Source organism: Pogoniulus pusillus, chromosome 34 (genome assembly GCF_015220805.1).
Source record: "Pogoniulus pusillus isolate bPogPus1 chromosome 34, bPogPus1.pri, whole genome shotgun sequence".
Taxonomy (NCBI): Eukaryota; Metazoa; Chordata; class Aves; order Piciformes; family Lybiidae; genus Pogoniulus; species Pogoniulus pusillus.
In genome coordinates this window covers 9358847-9378028 of record NC_087297.1, presented here as the reverse complement: position 1 = coordinate 9378028, position 19182 = coordinate 9358847, and the positions used below count along the sequence as shown (strand labels likewise).

The window sequence follows — 19182 nt, the reverse complement described above, 5'->3', positions numbered from 1 at the left end:
GCATAATAGCTGTCGTATTTCTGTTGGCTGATAAATGTTTAATGGCTTGTTAGAAAACTAATTGTCAGTTTAATCAGGAGAGTGACAATAATGACTCACTTAAATATTTGCATTGTCACCTGCAAAGGCAGCTGTGAACATGGTTGGCTCTAAATCTTGTGCCTAGTCTGCAGGTATGAATATGTGGCAATTCCCTTGACACACATTCCTGGTCTCTGTTGGAGTGTTTCTTTACTATTTTCTGTTGTTCACAATCCTGTTATAAACTAAATAAAACAAAACCTTGTCCCCTGGGCTGTGTGAACTGTTCATCTGTGAGGCACTCTGTTGATGACTCTTTGCAGCATCAGAATTTAGAAGTGATTAAAGCTCTTGAATGCTAATTTAAGACTAATTTAAGACTGCTGGAGAATGAGAAGCTCAATCTGGGCTATCAGTGTGCTCTTGCAGCCCAGAAAGCCAACCAGAGCCTAGGCTGCATCAAGAGAAGTGGGGCCAGCAGGGTGAGGGAATCGATCCTCCCCCTCTACTCTGCACTGATGAGACTCCACCTGGAGTATTTTGTCCAGTTCTGGAGCCACTATTACAAGAGGGCTATGGATGTGCTGGAAGGTGTCCAGAGAAGGGCTACAAGGATGATCAGAGGGTTGGAGCACGTCTCCTGTGAGGAGAGACTGAAGGAGTTGGGGCTGTTCAGTCTGGAGAGAAGGCTCAGAAGTGACCTTGTTGTGGCTTTTCAGTATCTTAAGGGGGCTACAAGAAAGCTGGAGAAGGACTATTTAGGCTGTCAGGGTAAGGTAGGGTAAAGCCTTTTCTTCTCTTGCAGTATGGTGAGAACTGAGGCCAGTTTATGAAAAATGAAGCTGCCATCTTCTTTTGCTTCCCAAGTTGCCTGGAGAGCATAGAGTAAAGATCTTCTTTTGCAGTTCTACTCTGAGCCATGCACTCAATAGAAATTGAAACTGTTAATTTTAAATATGGGCTTCTCTGGCAAAGGTGAAACAGAGGAGCCGTTCCTATTTCCTACCTGCATACCAAAAATCCTTTATAGAAGCAATTGATTAAAAAAAAACCAACCACCCAAACATTTAGTTAAACGTTTTTTCTCATTTTTTTATCATGAAATAAAGTATATTTTGATTAAAAAGCAGGCTGTGGGCTGTGACAGTTTCACTAGCCACTGGTCACACTTGCCACGGGTTTTTTTTCTTCCTGTGCTCAGTCTGTTTCATGTATAATTTACTGTGACAAAACACTGACCCTACTTATTGTCTGTATATACCAGCCCATTAGAAATGTGTCTGAGGTGTAGCTTTTTAATGCTTGCATAATGTTCTTGGAGCTGGAGTTAATGGAATGGTAAACAACTTTTTGGTTGCAGAAGCGGCGAAGCGGAAGTCTCCCTCCATAAAATTGGTTTATTGCAGATCTGTGGATGCTCCATGACAAGCACAGTAATTTGTATCCACTCACAGACGAGTAAGAATTCTTCTCACCTCAGTCATGTGAAGATTTTGAGAGGCATTAGGCTCATTTGATGACAAGCAGGATTCGGCTGTGTACACGCACTGCATAAAAACCCACTAAAGGTTGTCACTGTAGAGAGCTGCTTTATGAAACTGTGAGTAGTGTCAGTGGAGATGTGAGTTAGACAGATTTGATAAATACAGATGGTTTCCTTCCCATGCACAGAGTATGGGGGAAAAAAATCCAAAACACCTACACTATATGAGGAGGAAGTAGAAAAATAGGCAGCACCCAGGAAAAAGAATACCATGGAAGATGGAATGGCCTAGGTTGGAAGGGATCTTAGAGATCATCGACTCCAACCTTCCTGCCATGGGCAGGGACACCTCCCATCTATATTTGGCTGCTCAAAGGCTTCATCCAACCTGCCTTGAACACTCCCACGCAGGAGGCATCCACAGCCTCCCTGGGCAGCCTATTCCAGAGTCTCACCACCCTGATAGTGAAGAGCTTCTTCCCAAGATCCAGTCTAACCCTGCTCTGCCTCAGCTTCAAACCATTCCCCCTTACCTTATAGAAAGAATCCAGTGTCATTTACTGCTTTTTGCCATGTCTTAATTACAGAGCTGCAAATTTCACAATGCAGTGAAGCCAGGTTTGCTAAAGAACTGACTCCAACTCAAGCAGTGGTTAAAAGGAAGCTAGAGAGGGCTTAGCTGCCTTTTGAAAATTATTATCACCAAAACACAAAGAAAAAAATGTGAAACAACTTCCATGTTTCTCCAGCAGAAATCCCACCAGAAGGCTGTTCATAAACTCCATTCCTCTGTGCTTTGAAAGCCATTTTATCTGGCCTAGATGATCTCAAATAGGTGTTCATCGTCCCTGCAGGTGCTCAAGAAAAGACTGCATGAGGCACTTAGTGCCATGGACTAGGTGATTGGACAGGGCTGGGTGCTAGGTTGGACTGGATGATTTTGGAGGTCTTTTCCAACCTGGATGACTCTGTGATTCTATGATTTGCTTTCCTTACAGAATGCCTGTGGTTGGAAGTGACCTCTGCAGGTGTGATGGTTTGGGAGTTACTTGCTCTGCCCAACTCTAATGAAATCACCCAGACTAGACTCAGCTGGCTAGAGGTTGAGGAATGAAGCTTTATATTCACAGCTTAGCACAGCATATAAGCAGATATTTACAATACATCACAAATATCTACAGCTATAGAGAGAAATATATATATGTTAGAAGTAACACAGAATCACAACAGCCTTCCCAGAAACCAGTCCCCATGGTGGGCTCCCAACCACCCTTAAACCTTCTTTCCACCCCTCTACCTGGAATGGGCTGCCCGGGGAGGTGGTGGAGTCGCCGTTCCTGGGGCAGTTCAAGGCAGGATTGGACGTGGCACTTGGTGCCATGGTCTAGCCTTGAGCTCTGTGGTAAAGGGTTGGACTTGATGATCTGTGAGGTCTCTTCCAACCCTGATGATGATACTGTGATACTGATACTGTGATACCTTATCCCAGAGTTTGCCTTATGTGCAAGGTGAGGTCAGAGGATCAGCAAGGTGGTTTAGAAGCAGAATTAGTTGGGTTACACAGGGAGAAACAGCACAGGCACCATGACAGAGACACACACACTGTCTTATCTGTGTTTTGTGGTCTTGTTTTTATACATCTGAGCAAGCCTATGAGTGCAGTAGCCATCACCATTGTTTTCATAGCCTATAATCTAATTGTTCTCATAGTACTTTTTAACTCGCATTCACTTGTTTTTAATTCCTGTCTCTAACTGTATATATTGTAAATACCTGCTGTATATTGTGCTAAGATGTAAAGATAAAGCTCCACTCTAATTTCCAACTCAGCTGAGCCTTGTCTGTGCGGTTTCATTAGAGTGGGGGAGGCAGGAACACCCAAACTGTCACACCTTGCTTTTGAATCACAGTGGTATACAATATTTCAGAGAATATCATGGCCTGATGAACTTAAGGAACTACAAGCTGCTTTCAGTGGTTCCACTGTTTTAATTTACCACCATTAGTGGTTTCCTATTAACAAGCAGATCTAGTCTTCTGTTTTGCTGTAGTCAGTCTGAAAACTGTGTGATTCCTGGAAAGGTATTTTCTCAGTTCCCCCTGCCAAGGTCAACGTGGCATTCAGAACATGTGCTTCTCTAGGGGCTCTTTTATTTTCACTGCAATGTCAGAGGTGCTTCGAGTGGTCCTGATGTACTTCAAAAGGATCTTATAGCACCTTCTGATCTCTGCTGGATCACAAAGCAAGCTCTGGAGTAGTCTCCTCTAAGAGAAGCATTAATCAATCAGAGTTGTCTGAACTGATTAATCACAGCTGGCAGCCTTCCAAAGCACAAACTTTTCTATCATTTGATCTGTGCTAACTTTTTGTTTATCCTGGGTTTATTGCTTCTTGAAGTGCTTCAGGAGAAAATTATCTCTGAGGGTGAAAATGAAGATAGGGCAAACAAAATAGTGACAAAGCACATACGAATTCTTAACAGAGCAGCTATAAATCACTTCCCCTAAGAAATTAGTTACTGCACAGTGTTGCCCAGTTCCTTTTGCCTCAGCCTTGCTTTCTACACATTGCTTTAACTGCATCTTGAAAGAAATTCCTTTCTGTTCCCTGTTTTCACTGTGCATGGGAAATACTTCAGCAATGCATGAATCACAGAATTAACCAGGTTGGTAAAGACCTCTGAGATCATCGAGTTCAACCTATCACCTAACCCTTCTAATTAACAAAACCATGACACTAAGTGCTTCATACAGCCTCCTGTTAAACACCTCCACGGAGGGTGATTCCACCACCTCCCTGGACAGCCTCTTCCAATGCCAATCACTCTTGCTGTGAAGACTTTCTTTGTAATATCCAGCCTAAACCTGCCCTGGCACAGCTTGAGGCTGTGTCCCCTTGGTCTGTCACTGTGTGTCTAGGAGAAGAGACCAGCTGCATCTGATTCCAATCTCCCTTCAGGTAGTTGCAGACAGCAGTGAGATCTGCCCTGAACCTTGTTTTCTGCAGGCTGCACACCCCCAGCTCTCTCAGCCTCTCCTCTCCCCCCAAACGCACAGCACCTGGGTGCTGTTGAGTCTCCTCCCACCCCAGGTGTGGCCACTTTGCCCTCCCTGCCCACTCCCCTTTATAATCAGCCCCAGCAGAGGCAGAAGCCTCAAGCTTGCCCACTTGGGCAGAGGGATCCTCCTCCCGACATCAGAGGTGAGTGCCTGTGGTGTGCACTGGGTGCATGGTGGAGGCGATTCAAAGGCCGGGGGGCCTGCTTGGCCCCCCGGTTCCACACAATTAGGCTATGTTGTTGCTTGAATGTCACTTATGGGTGCTGGCTGAGCTCCTCTATAGAATCTTAGAATGGTTTAGGTTGGAAGGGACCTCAAAGCTCATCCAGTTCTAGCCTGCTGCCATAGGTAGGGACACCTTCCACTACAACAGGTAGCTCAAGGTCTCATCCAACTTGGGAGGGAGCAGTCATAACTTCCCTGGGCAACCTGTGCCAGTGTCTCACCACCCTTACTGGAAAGAGCTTCTTCCTAACATCCAGTTGAAATATTCTCTCTGCTAGTTTAAACCCATTACTAGACTAAGTAGTTCCTCCCCGCCCTCCTGTAGCCCCCTTCAGATACTGGAAGGCCACTCCAAGGTCTCCCCAAAGCCTTCACTTCTCTAGGCTGTAGAGCCCCAGCTCTCCTAGCCTGTCCTCACAGGAGATGTGCTCCAGCCCTCTGAGCATCTTTGTCTGTGTTCAGCTGCTGCTTTCTGCTCCCTGTGTGTCTGTCACTGGAGGAGTCTGTTCATTAAGAACAAAACCCAACAAACCCAGCTCTAATTATTCACCCAAAGCTCTGCCCCCTAGAGAAGGGGCAGGAGGTGCACAGTGTTGGCTGTGTTTTGTGAGCTCCCTGTGTTGTTCCACAGGTGCCCCACACCTGGCTGTGACAGGGAACTATGCCTCCCACAGAAGGTAAAATCCATCCCCCCTGCACCAGGCTCAGGGCTCTCAGCAAGCTGCAGCAGCAGAAAGAGGTGGCTTTTGTTGTAGGTTTGGTGTTACTTGCCCCTTTCCACCTCCTCCCAAGGTTAAGAATTCACCCAGACTAAACTCAGCTATCTGGAAGTCAAGGAATGAAGCTGTGTTTATAGCTGTGCACATTTTTTTCTTCATAGGCTGTTTTGCCATTGGAATGGGCTGCCCAGGAGGTGGTGGAGTCGTTGTGCCTCGAGGTGTTGAAGAAAGGACTGGATGAGGCACTTAGTGCCATGGTCTGGTTGCTTGGATAGGACTGCTTAAGAGGTTGGATGGGATGATCTTGGAGGTCTTTTCCAAGCTGGTTGGAAGAAGCCCTTTCTACACACTTGAAATACTTTCTTCCAAAGGTTAATCAAACTTTTCCTGCCAAAGTGTGAGCATTTTTAAAGCATCACATTGCCATTTAGTATACAGAAAGTGGGAGGCAGCTAACTGTTCTCTCATGTTAAAAAAACCAACCTTGTAGTAGCCTTTCAGTATCTCAAAGGGGCTACAGGAGGGCTAGGGAGGGGCTATTTACAAGGGCTTGTAATGACAGAACAAGGAGTAATGGGTTTAAACTGGCAGAAGGGAGATTGAAATGAGATGTTAGGGAGAAACTCTCTACAGTGAGGGTTATGAGACACTGGCACAGGTTGCCCAGGGCAGCTGTGGATCACAGAATCACCAGATGTGTTCCAAGACCACATTTGGTGGTTCTGTGATCCACAACCCCCCTGGAGGTGTTCAGAACCAGGTTAGATGGAGCCATGAGTGACCTGTTCTAGTGGAAGGTGTCCTTGCCTGGGGGGGGGGGGGGGGGGGGGGGTTGTTGACAGGTGTGTGGAACGAGATGATCTTTGAGGCACCTTCCAACCTAAACCATTCTGGGATTCTATCTGTATTTTGTTGTATTGTTAGCTGGAGGTTGTTTGTTTTTAACTGCTAGTTCTCTCACTTGCTCTTGATATTTCATACCACTAACCAAAACTGGATTGCACTGATGGTGTAAACACTGCCTTTTGAACTTAAGGTCTTGCTGAAGTTGGATAACCTTGGATAAAGTTACCTTGATGTTTTATAGCTCGGTATGATTTTCTAAGTGTGATGTATAGATTTCTTCTACTGAATGTACAGTGTCTTTCTGAGCACAAAAATGAAGCTGTAAAGAGCAGAAGGACAAATGAAGCTTGCAAAAAGGAGTGGAGGCCTGAGCAACGTGACTAAACCTGATGGACATTTTTAACACCTTCAGACTTGCTTCTGGAAGAAGCAAACACTTCCAAGCAACTTTGCTGTTCACTAGTGATATGAGTCTTTTGCTTATAGTCCTGGAAAGGTTATTAACTGGTCTTAAGTAGAAATGAGATCTGTTGCCAAGTGGCTAATTAATATTTCATTTGTATTTATTTATTTATAGGAGAGCTGGTTTTTTTTTTAAAGGAAAGGCTCTCCTTGTGGTTTCTGGCCAGTGAGCAGTGCTGTTGTAGCTATCTGTTACAATGTACTAATTGGATGTGACCCCTGTAATTGTGGGGAAATAAAAGAAGACAGTGCTAATTTATTATTTATTGTAATTGTCTTCATTAATTACTTCCAATCAGAGTTTTGTGTATTGCTGTACCGGCAATGTATGACCCAAGCAGCTGTGAATTGCCCTTCACAGTTCACTGCTCAAGACCTATTACAGCATAGAAATTTTTGTAGCCATTGCAGATAGGAACTTTTGAGACAATGCAACCAGAGAAGTTACTGGGCAGCTGGACCCTAAGCGTACCAGAGTGTGCCTCACCTGCCCACCAAACCCTGCTTGAGCAGAGCGCCAGACTCTGGTCTCTGGCCTGAGGTTCTACTCCTGCTCCTAACACTGATCAGGCCACACCTGGAGTACTGTGTCCAGTTCAGGGCTCCTCAATTCAAAAGAGATGTTGAGGTACTGGAAGGTATCCAGAGCAGGGCAGCAAGGCTGGGGAGGGGCCTGGAGCACAGCCCTGTGAGGAGAGGCTGAGGGAGCTGGGGGTGTGCAGCCTGCAGAAGAGGAGGCTCAGGGCAGAGCTCATTGCTGGCTACAACTACCTGAAGGGAGGCTGTAGCCAGGTGGGGTTGGGCTCTTCTGCCAGGCAACCAGCAATAGAACAAGGGGACACATCCTCAAGCTGTGCCAGGGCAGGTCTAGGCTGGATGTTAGGAGGAAGTTGTTGGCAGAGAGAGTGATTGGCATTGGAATGGGCTGCCCAGGGAGGTGGTGGAGTTGCCATCCCTAGAGGTGTTCAAGCAAATGCTGGATGAGGCACTTAGTGCCATGTTTGGTTGATTGGCTAGGGCTGGGTGCTAGGTTGGACTGGATGATTTTGGAGGTTTCTTCCACCTTGGTTGATTCTATGATCTATTGGCCCTGTGGGCATGCTCAACGTGGCACTTGTTAGGCATGAGAGCCACACTTTAGCTACATGGGGCTGAGCACAGCTGCTGTGGGTTGGTGCAACAAGTCCTATAAGGGAAGAGAGGTAATACTTGAACCCCGCAGAAGGTTACTAGGAAGGCTCTGAGCTCTCGGGCTCTGCTGGGAAAGAAGAGTGTTCTTGTGAGAGCAGCCCGCTGTAAAATAGTGATATCTTTATCTTAAAGCAAGCTAAAAGAAAATCACAATAAAAAAAAAAAGTAAAAGGCATCTAAATACCAAGAAATGTTCAGTTGGACATCTTCACTCAAATTCTTTTGCAACTTCTCAGGGAAAATTCAAACTCTTTAAATGAAAAGAGGATTCTTGCAGTACTAAAAAACCCTTTCCCTCCACTGTTTTTCCCTCCCCACCACAATGAAAAACAGCTCTGGAGGGATGAGTGAAATACAATTTCTCTTAAGTGATATGACCACTAAATATATTTTAATGTTTCTCTATACCATGCACACATTTATTTTCCAGCTGTTTACTCTGTATCCCTCTCTCACTTATTAACTACAGACAGTAAATTGTGTGGTTTTCCCTGTATAGCAATGCTTTGTTGCAATATAGCAGTAATTCCTCTATCTTAATTTTATGTTTTATTGATCCCTGCCTTCATCATACTTTACCTGCTCTAACCTTATTGCTGCTCCTAAGGTCTTAAATGTGTCAGTCTGGACTACAAAGATTCATTTTTCTTCCAAGTTATGACCCCATCCAGAATTTGGCTGAAGCTTTTCCTTAAATCAGTGCTTTCAGTTAAAGAATACAGCAATGGAAAGCTGATGATGCTTTCCAAAACTGTAGAAGGTTACACATGGACCACAGTAGGCACTTAGAGGAAATTCAAAATCCCATAAAGCTGGACAAAAAAATCATCTCATACAAGGCTTGAATATTGTGTTCAGTTTTGGGGTCCCCAGTTGAAGAGGGACAGGGATCTGCTGGAGAGGGTTCAGCAGACAGCTACGAGGATGATGAGGGGACAGGAGGGCATGGCTTATGAGGAGAGGCTGAGGGACCTGGGGCTGTTTAGTCTGGAGAAGGGAAGACTTAGAGGGGATTTGATAAATGTTTCTAAGTATCTGGAAGCTGCCAGGAGCCAGGGGACAGACTCTTTTCACTTGCTCCCTGTGATAAGACAAGGAGCAATGAGTGTAAGTTGCAGCAAAAGAGGTTCTGCCGCAACACAAGGGGGAACTTCTTTACTGTGAGGGTCACAGAGCACTGGCACAGGCTGCCCAGAGAGATTGTGGGGTCTACTTTTCTGGAGGTATTCAAGGCCTGTCTGGATGTGTTCCTTTGTGGTCTGTGCTAGATAGCATTGTCCTGCTCTGGCAGGGAGGTTGAACTCAATGATCTCTTTGGGTCACTTCCAACCCCTAACATCCTATGATCCTAAGATTAATGGTCCTTTCAATCAGCAAATAGAAAACCCTGCAAATTAGATTAGTTAAGATTGTCAAACATTCCTTGAAATAGAACTTAACTGAACTGTGTGTAATTAAGTCCAACAACTACAGAAGATGAATCCTTCTAGCCCGGTGCTAAAACTACCTGTAAGAGTAACCAAGCTGCCCTATGATTAACAGTTAACCAGCTGAAAAATCAATGCTGTCATTAATTACACAAATATGTGCCATTAAAGTAGTTTATCACCCCGCTCTGCTGTGAATTCCGTTCTTAATTGGGTGTGCAGCCTCAGTGTTCTAACAACACCAAACAGGATCACTTCACACTGAAAGCAGGTCATGGTGTTGATTTTCTTGAGTGTGGGAAGGCAGGTAACACCCAAACCATCACAGTTAACATATACTTTAATCAAAGTATTGGGAAGCATTCGTATTGGTTTATACTCCAAATACAGTCACTCATCTGTAGTGGAATTTGCTATTGTTGACTCCTAGGTACAAGAATCACCTTGTTAAAAATGAGAATTTATTTTTGGGTGAAACATCCCTGATGAATGTCATCATTGAGTAGCCTACACCTCTGTTAGGAAGGTGTGTTTCTAAATGTCTAAGTTACTTTTGCAAGTGGAATTGCCATTCTAACTGATTCTACACAATTATTTGCTCTCACGTGTGCTGGGGAACATACTCCAATGTATGAAAAAGCCTCAATCCAAAGACATTAGCTAGCATTTTAATGATGACCATTTGAAGGTGATACCAAGATTTTATCATTCTCTCTAAAAGCTGTTTAGGAGAGAAAGAGGAATTTTCTGAGATCTAATTTTTGGCTTGTTTTCTTTTGCTGGGTGATTATGTCTGCCCTCACTGTGATGTGAGATAGTGCTCCTGAGAAATAAAAGAAGAAATTCAGTGGTTATGTAACTTTTATTGCTCAAAATTGCTGCCTATTGGGTAATGTTTTTCAGTTCTCTAGCAAACTTTTAGTGACCAAAAAGCCACTCTTTCAAAATTAAGAAGATTTTTAACATTTGTTTAACTTAAAAAGAAGTTAAAGGTTAGATTCTGTGAGATTACTTTGAAATCTTTTAATCTTTTTCTTTCATCCTTCTGATCTCTTACAGATTAAGTAAAATGGTGAAGTACAGACATGCAGTTCTAACACTGCTACAGAGTCTAATAATGGTGAAATCCTTTCTGGCTGTCAACATTCTCAAGCATCAGAATAAGCACACTAAAGACCGTGGAAAAATATTGCTTACAGAATGAATACTGCAAAGTGTAGCTGTGGAATCTTTTCCGTCTGATAAATATTTTAAGTGAGGACTGTCTACATCGCATTAGTTTGGACCAACTGCATGTCTCATTTAATGTAAGTACTTTGTTTTCACCATATAGTAGTGTCACATCTATTGCTCTGAAAAATTGATGCTCCTTTGTACATAATTCATAGTATCGTGCCTGCTGAGATCAGTGAAAAATGCTTAATGTATTCATGGAATTACTTCTCTAACAGTTTCAAGGTCAGGCATTTAATTGATGCTTGATTCTAATTCTATCAATGCCAGCATGTTAATTTTAAAAACAGGGAAATGACATAGAGAATGTTGCTGAAGATAAGTTTTCCTCTCTGCAGTGTATACAGAGAACATGGTGAAGGCCTCACGTCTGATTGATGTGGAGTCGCAAGAGCTCTTTATCACACAATCTCTGATTTATTTTGCAGCTGTGGTATAATTATTGAGAATTTTTCAAGGCTACTGCCAAGAGATTCAAAACCTTTCCAAGAGTGATACTGTCTATAAGTTTGTTATTATGTTGGCTGATGTTTGTCTTCAGAGAGGAATTGATGTTTAAAAATCTTATAGCCTTTGGAAGGTGGTTTATGAGGCTTCTACTTTCCTGGGTGCATTTGGTTGGAGATTGAATGAGCAGTACCCAGCATAGCAGCTGGCTGGTCATGCATTCCAGCCTCTCAGTCTTCCAAGCCTGTGGGTCACTGGTTCTTCTCAGTTGTCCTCAGCTTTCCTCCAAACTTTTGGAATGCTTGGACAGATCATCTCTACCTCAGCCCACAAGTTATGAAGCAGGGCAACAGGAGCTGAGATTCACCTTCAGCCCTGTGCACTTCATTGATCTCCTGTCTTTTGCATCAGTGTAACAATGAAAGAGATGGAAAATGGTGGAAACTCATGTTCACCAAGGGATTCACTTGACATAAGGTCAGTCAATTAAAATGCTATGCAAACAGGAATGGAATTCCTCAGATTTAACCAAATACCCTAAAGCCACCCTAATACAGCTCTGAATATGTGAATCTTAGGAAAGTCACTTTGCAAAGCAGCTCTGCAGCCAGGAATAACAGAAAGAAGTCTGCAAAGTCAAGCAAGGTCAGCTGCTAAAAGTCACAATGATTCTCTAAAGACTGGCAAAAAGTGATGAATGTAGGAGAAACTAGGGGTGTGAAGGTAGGGAATGGGGAGAAGAATTAGCTAGAAAGGGAGAGGGGAGTAACACAGAAATACAAACAGTAAACGTGTCTCTGGCATTTTTGCTCTACTCAGCAGAACCTCAAAGGGACTTGGAAAAGTTTCCTGATGTCATTTCTCTTATTAGTTTAATCCTTATTTCAACATAGACTTGGTCCCCCTAAGACTTGGGAATAAAAGCAAATGCAGTAACTCATTCTGTTTACCCAACTTGGCTGAAATAAGATGATACTGCACGGGTGATGTGTGCTGCCAGTGTTGGACAGATGGTTTGCCTCCCCAGAGAAATCTGTGTCCCTAAACTATAAAGGAGAATTAAAAAACTTAAATGAAGTTAACTTTCTTTAAAAAAAAAAAGAAGGAAAAGGTAAAAATAAAAAGTTACTGTGTTATTCTTTAAAAAAAAATATATAGTTTTTATATAGTTTCTCTTTTGTTTTCATTTCTTGCCATATGCTTTGGAGCTGCAACTCCAGATGAAACAAAGGGAAATTATGTACAGGTGTAGGTTGCCTGTTTCTTTTTGCTTTGCAGTGGTGTTAGCTATATCTGCTTGTTGTGGAGGCAGGGAATTAAACGTGGCCAAGTCAGCAATTCTAAAAAAGAGAATGATTTTATTTTTCTGGAACCCTGCCCCCAAACCACATACAAAAATTAGTTTAGTTTATTTGCAGATTCAGTCTGATTGAGAATTTCTTCCAATAGGATATTATAAATAAACTTAGATATTTAGGAAGTCAGGAAATGGAAAAGGCTAAGCTACAAACACAGCTTTACTCCACTATGAATCAGGCTGAGCAGAAGATTAAAGGAAGAGCAGGCATTACTCAGAGAGGTGAGATAGGCATTCAGCAATGAGCCCTTACTGGATTCCTCTGCAGGAGCAGCCTTCTGATCCTGCAGGTAATATCCAATAATAGAGATCCATACAGCAGAAGCCCTTAGACAAGTGGCAGAGCTGCCAAACTCAAGCACTTCTTCCTGAGTGGGATGGTTGTGGAACGATGCTGCCTTCACAGTGGTAGGGAAGAACCAAAACCGCTAGCATCCTCAGTCCAGGAGGCAGTCAGGAAGTTGGCTATTGATATGGTCTGAGAGAGGACGGTCCAGATGTTGCCAGATGTCTCTCAAAGGACCCCAGGGCTTGCCGAGCCTGCAGGTTTGTACAGAAGGGTGCAAAGGTGGGGAGAACTGTCCAAAAGCAGGGATGGGATAAAACCAAGAGCCGTACAAGAGGTAGAAGCTATCCAAAAGTGGGGATGGTCCAGTCATGGCAGGAACCTGTCCTTAAAAGTGGCAGGAGACCCTCAAGACAGGAACTCCCAAGGAAGGAACCCTTGCTCTAGTTATCCTTTTTCTAGACAAAGTGTCCATTTACCATTTTAATGGGTATGAAAACCCAGCCAACCACCAGCCTGATTCCAGCATGGGCTTCCACACGGGCCAGCCCATGTGCACAAAGGCACATTTTGCTGCCCCACTTCAAGCCCGCAGGGCAGTGTAGGGGAAAGCAATTTTCACGTCGCCTTCTCCTATTCAAACCCATGAAATGGGAGGCAGAAGAAAGGAATTTGGGATATCCCTGGACACTTGTCTGCTGTGTTATCTCTAAGATAACATTGGGGAAAGAAAACTTGTAGTAGATCATAAGAAACTGGGATGGAATAGAGCTGAAGGAGATAATCTGAGCCATCACCCTACCTGCAGGTGACATTTGTCCTGCCTGGAATTCCCAGTGAATATATGCCTAATTTTTTTTCACAAGTCTCCAGTGGCAGATTTCATCTGTCAATACATTTGCTGTCTAGAAAAGTGTTCAGCAAGCTTTTTTTTTTTTTTTGAGACTTCTTTTTGTCTTTAAAGCCCAATCTAAATATCCTCTGTATCAGAAGTTACACCTACTACTTACCTGCCTAGAGCAGAAGTGCAACATAATTTGCTTGTGTCTGTCTTGAAAGTGACAGTGATGTCTTTTTAGCCTTTTCTAGCCTGGTCTCTAAATGTCTGTTCATGGACTGTATTTTTAAAGTCTGATTGTTCTCACTGCCCCACTCAGATCTTGTTTTGCTACTTTGCCACCTTCTTAGTGAAGCCCTAAAGGGAAATGGTGCTTTAGATGGGCTAATCCTTAAAGCAAGGTATAGAAGATCCTTTTTTCCACATGATGATTTGCCCTGGGAAAACAACAAGCGATGCCATTCCTGGCTGTTCTTAGAAACTGTTTAGTCTAGGCTTCTCACAAACAATTCTTCAGTGTGTGGTTCATCTGTTCAAATGATCCACCAGCAATTCCTAGTGGGAATGGAGTAGGCATAAACCACTCCATTTTAGACGTTAAGACAAAGGTGTAAGGGTAAACTGGGGCTGCTTCAGACCATTTCCAAGACCCACTTGATCTGTTAGCAAGGATGTTTTGGCTGCTGGTGACAAATTGCTCTTTATGATAGCAACATATGTTCTGCTTCCATTGGAGTTTTCTAGTCTGCTCTCAGATTGTTTTGTGGTGGAAAAGATACTTGACAGATTACTTCCTGGAGAGAAGAAAAAACAAAAGGAGTGTAGATATACTCTTTATTGGTATCTCCAGGACAAGTGCTCTATTTTGTACAAGCTATTGAGGATTCATGGGCTTGTTTTTACTGTTTCTTTTACTCTTATGATCAAAAACCTGTTTGTTTTCTCACATAGGCTTTTCATGAAAGAGGATGGAGAGACAGGGTGAGATATTTCCTAGAATGGACAAAGTCAGGGGAGGAATTGAGCACAAGCCCTATGAGGAGAGGATGAGGGAGCTGGGATTGGTTAGCCTGGAGAAGAGGAGGCTCAGGGGAGACCTCATTGCTGTCTACAACTACCTGAGGGGTGGTTGTGGCCAGGAGGAGGTTGCTGTCTTCTCTCAGGTGGCCAGCACCAGAAGGAGAGGACACAGCCTCAAGCTACGCCAGGGGAAATTTAGGCTGGAGGTGAGGAGAAAGTTCTTCACTGAGAGAGTCATTGGACACTGGAATGGGCTGCCCGGGGAGGTGGTGGAGTCGCCGTCCCTGGAGCACTTCAAGGCAAGGTTGGACGTGGCACTTGGTGCCATGGTCTAGCCTTGAGCTCTGTGGTAAAGGGTTGGACTTGATGATCTATGAGGTCTCTTCCAATCTTGGTGATACTGTGATACTATGATAATTGGAGCAGAGACCTCTGTTTCTCAAGACGGTGTCCAGATTAATGTGCTGTGGATATCCAAGCAGTATCTGCCCCTCAAAATTTAAGGGGCAAAATATTTTGGGTTAGCTTATTCACATCATCTTGTAAATATTTGTTGGAGGAAGTATTCTCCTTTTGAAAAGGATGCCAAAGTTCAGAGTCTCCTTGTCCTCGTTTGAATGTTTGTTACTGTGAGGAAGGAAAGGCTAAACGGTTTGCACTCTGACCATGAGAAATACTTCTTCCAGAGATGAATAATTATAACTTCAACTCAGAGTGGCTCACTTTTACTTTCTTTTTTTTGCATCAGATTGTATCCTAAATGCTCTACCATGTGGTTGGACTCTGGTTTAGAGTTTCATTGCTGTTTGAGGGTTTAGTTGGATTAAACCCAGACTTAAGTGGAATCCTGTGGGTGAACAAAGGAAGAAGAGGCAATTGGCACTATCCTTTATTCTTCCAAAAGAACAAGTGTGGTTTTATTGAAGTCCCAGTCCCCAGACCCTCCTTTCTGGGTTTTTAAAACGAAAGCCTTGTGTCTCTGTGTAAAACCTAAGACATTTGAATTTGAAAGACGTGACAGATCACAAGCACCTAGAGGGAATTCAGGATTAATTTATTTTCACAATGATTGTTCTCAGAGAGGCTTTAGGAGTGTGGGGATTTGGCTAATGGTTTTCAAATGACTGGAGAAGAGAAATATGAAAAACACAGACTCTGTGATGCATAACACAAGCAAGTGTTCTGCAAAGCTGAAAAGCATACAATGACTGGGTCGTTGTACTTTGTCAGTAAGTGATGACAGGACATTTATTGTATTATTCCTCACTCTGTGCTTTGTCTGGATGTAAACTGAAGGTTGAAGGCATTCAGCCATCAAAATTGATAATGAAATCCCAGTCCTCAGGGAACTCCCACTTAGGAAACTGAAGCAGAAATGATCTTATTAGAGTGTGTGAGAGAGCAAATGAAAAATGATGCAAATTGTACAGCTGTGCATGACAGTGAGATTTCTTGGCATCTGTGAATCATCAAATTGCTCTGATCAGATATAGGCATAGATTTTTCTGTCCTGCCATGCACTTTTCACTGATTTAGATTAGCTGAAACCAAAAGGTTTGACATTAGTATTTGCCTTTTTTGTGGAGTATGAAATCCTACAAGGTTCAGTGGATTTACCCTGCCTCATCTAGCCCAAGAGCTGGGGACTGAACTGGTTACCACAGTTTGTTGTCATGTCTGTCAGCAAGTTGGTACTGCTAGGTCCCAGAAGGCACTTCAGGGATGAGAACTGCTTTGGTTTTTTTTTTCCCTTGAAGATAATGTCTGGAATATTTGGTTGGGTTGCTCTTATCCATATTCTCTTTTATAAATGTGTGAAGAAACAGTGTTATTGTTGATTTGTAGGAAGTTCTGAAGTAGGTACCCCTTAGTCTCTGTAGCTTCATGTGTATAAATAACTAGTAAAAATAAGACAACTGTGGTTGGTGCTCCTAGGTATCCCAGGGAGAGCAAGCAACTGTTCTGACCAGAGTCTTTTTCTGCTTCTAAGAGTTTATTCTTATGCAAAGTACAAAATAGTCTCTGTGTGTGTGTGGAAATCCAGGCTAAAAAAGACTGTATGCCAGATTTATGTGTTTTAGCAGCAGCCAACTGGAGGTATAAATATAAGACAGTAGTTGATATATTTGGATGAGTTGATTTGCATAAAGTGAGATGCATAGGCCAGAGTGAGTGCTAAGTATGTTAACCTGGAACAATTTTATCATAGAATCAACCAGGTAGGAAGAGACCTCCAAGATCATCCAGACCAACCCAGCACCCAGCCCTATCCAGTCAACTAGATCATGGCACTAAGTGCCTCAGCCAGGCTTTGCTTCAACACCTCCAGGGATGGTGACTCCACCACCTCCCTGGGCAGCCCATTCCAATGCCAATCACTCTCTCTGCCAACAACTTCCTCCTAACATCCAGCCTATACTTCCCCTGGCACAACTTGAGACTGTTGCTGGTTGTCTGGCAGAAGAGCCCAACCCCACCTGGCTACAGCCTCCCTTCAGGTAGTTGTAGACAGCAATGAGGTCCCCCCGAGCCTCCTCCAGGCTGCACAACCCCAGCTCCCTCATTTCAAAGTAACCTCACAAATAGTTATTTCACTTCCCAGGGCCTTGGAGAGATGAATCAACTGTAAGTTATTGCTATTTTCATTGTCATAAATAGCAGATGAACATCATGAGGTAAAATGGCCTTTCTGTAAGTGGAAGTATTGTACCTGTAGCAGGTCCTTCCAGACTCAGAACAAAGAGTGGGATTTAACCTTTGATTTCACTGAGCTGAGTTTAGTGTAATTTATTTTGAATGGTTACTCTAGAATAGTACTGCTGATGAGAGCCTTAATTCACTCTCCCTCCTGGTTATTATCATTATTAGTATTGAAATACTAAGACAATCTCTTTGTACAGTAAAGTTGCTATAGAGTGTGGAGCAGTAACTGTGAAGGTCATGCAGTTTTTAAGGAGAATCTCCACATCTCTAAGTCCAGTGGTCTTATTGCAGAGGTATTCACAGTCAGATCTGTCCTGCTCAGAGTGCTCTGCTGGGCATTTTGGGGCAGCAATGTTGTGGTGCCAGCTGGAGCTGGCTGCCTCGCTAGGACCTCACCTCGGGCTGTTACCACTCAGTCCCTGGAGGCTGTAGTTCAGTGGTTTGGGTGGTTTAGCCTCTGCCCAAGAGCAGGGAAGGAAGGGAGCTGGAAATGGGAAATGTGTCCCCGTTAGGTTTCCTGTTAGGTTCATGGTGTGAGCGCACAGGTCACGGGTGGAGCACTGTTCCCCCACACTGCAGGACCAGGCTCTGGAAACTGTGCTAACTTCTACACAAGACAGGAGAAAAGAAACTATTTACTGCTGTAGATCCTCACAATATTTTGCCCTTCATGGTTTACTGGTTGCTGGCTTAGATGAAGTTGTTTTTGCTTAAAATGCATAGTATTGAAATCTGAGAAGAATAGGACACTTTCATTCCTTTCTTCCTCTCTCAATTGTGGCACCAAATTGATTTCATTTCTTCTCCTACTTGTTTCTATCAGGCAGTGTAGAGGGAGTGCAGCTTCCATAGCTGCAGATCTTCACATTCATCCCCAGCATTCGTGCAGAACTCTACACACCCCTGACAAATGACACTAAGATAAAGTGCGATTTCTCCACAGTTTCTTATATACAGCATTTTTCTAACGGTTATAAGATGAAAATAGCTAAGAAGCATATCCAAATCCAATCTTGCCTTCACTGGATGTAAAAGTGTTTCATTCATTTGCTCTTTTTCTGTATTTGGTGTTGGAAGCTGAGACCCTTCCTTTGTGATCTGATCGTGTAAGCACCACAGATTTTTATGGAAGGACTATAGAGGATTGGAATTGTGCAAGAACCTGAAATGAATCCCCGAGTAATTGTTGTCAGCTGGATAAAAATATACTCTGTGGCAGCATCAGAAGTGTAATGAAAGCACTGGACCTTTAAACTTACGGATATTCCTTTAATTCACGTGCTTTATAGCTGGGCAAAGAAACAGGGCACCTGCTGTAGTTTCATTCTTTTGGCTGACTGATGGGATTATTTCAGCTTTTTATATGAATTAAAAAAAATAAAGCATTGAATGAATTGCATTAAGGAAAAGTGACATATTAATAATTCAGAGATAGCAATTTCATTTCTCAGTGCCCACTTTGGATCCTCATGGTCTAATAAATCTCAACTTCAAAGCAGTTTCTTCAGGATCCAAGAATGGAGCATGAGTGTTCAGCATTAAAGATTGCTTCTGACTTTGATAATTCCTTCTATATGCAGAGACAGTTCCCTTTGCTTCTGCCTCTCTTCATTTTTCCCCTACTCTTTTTTTTTTTTTTTTTTTTTTAGTTAAAGCTTTATATTTGAACTATTAGTATGGACTGGGTAGTGACATGCAAATAAATGCTTTGTTAGAACATTGCATGTCCTTTGAAAGTATTTTTGTTTCTCAGAGCGACACACAGGATGAAGGAGGAGCATATTTTCTGTGTCGGGCAGTGATCTGATAGTATTGATTGGCAGCAAAATGCTGCTAAGCTCTCCATCTCATAATGAAAGCAGAT

General features: G+C 43.1%; 1 long non-coding RNA gene across 1 annotated transcript in view; it reads left to right on the top strand.

The window, feature by feature from the left end:
* The first annotated feature begins 5634 nt into the window (after positions 1 to 5634).
* The window catches only part of LOC135189915 (uncharacterized), a 69391-nt gene continuing 55843 nt past the window's right edge, over positions 5635 to 19182 (top strand). The window contains exons 1-2 of the long non-coding RNA XR_010308365.1: positions 5635 to 5879; positions 10494 to 10741. This is a non-coding gene — a long non-coding RNA (uncharacterized LOC135189915). The remainder of the gene's footprint in view (positions 5880 to 10493; positions 10742 to 19182) is intronic.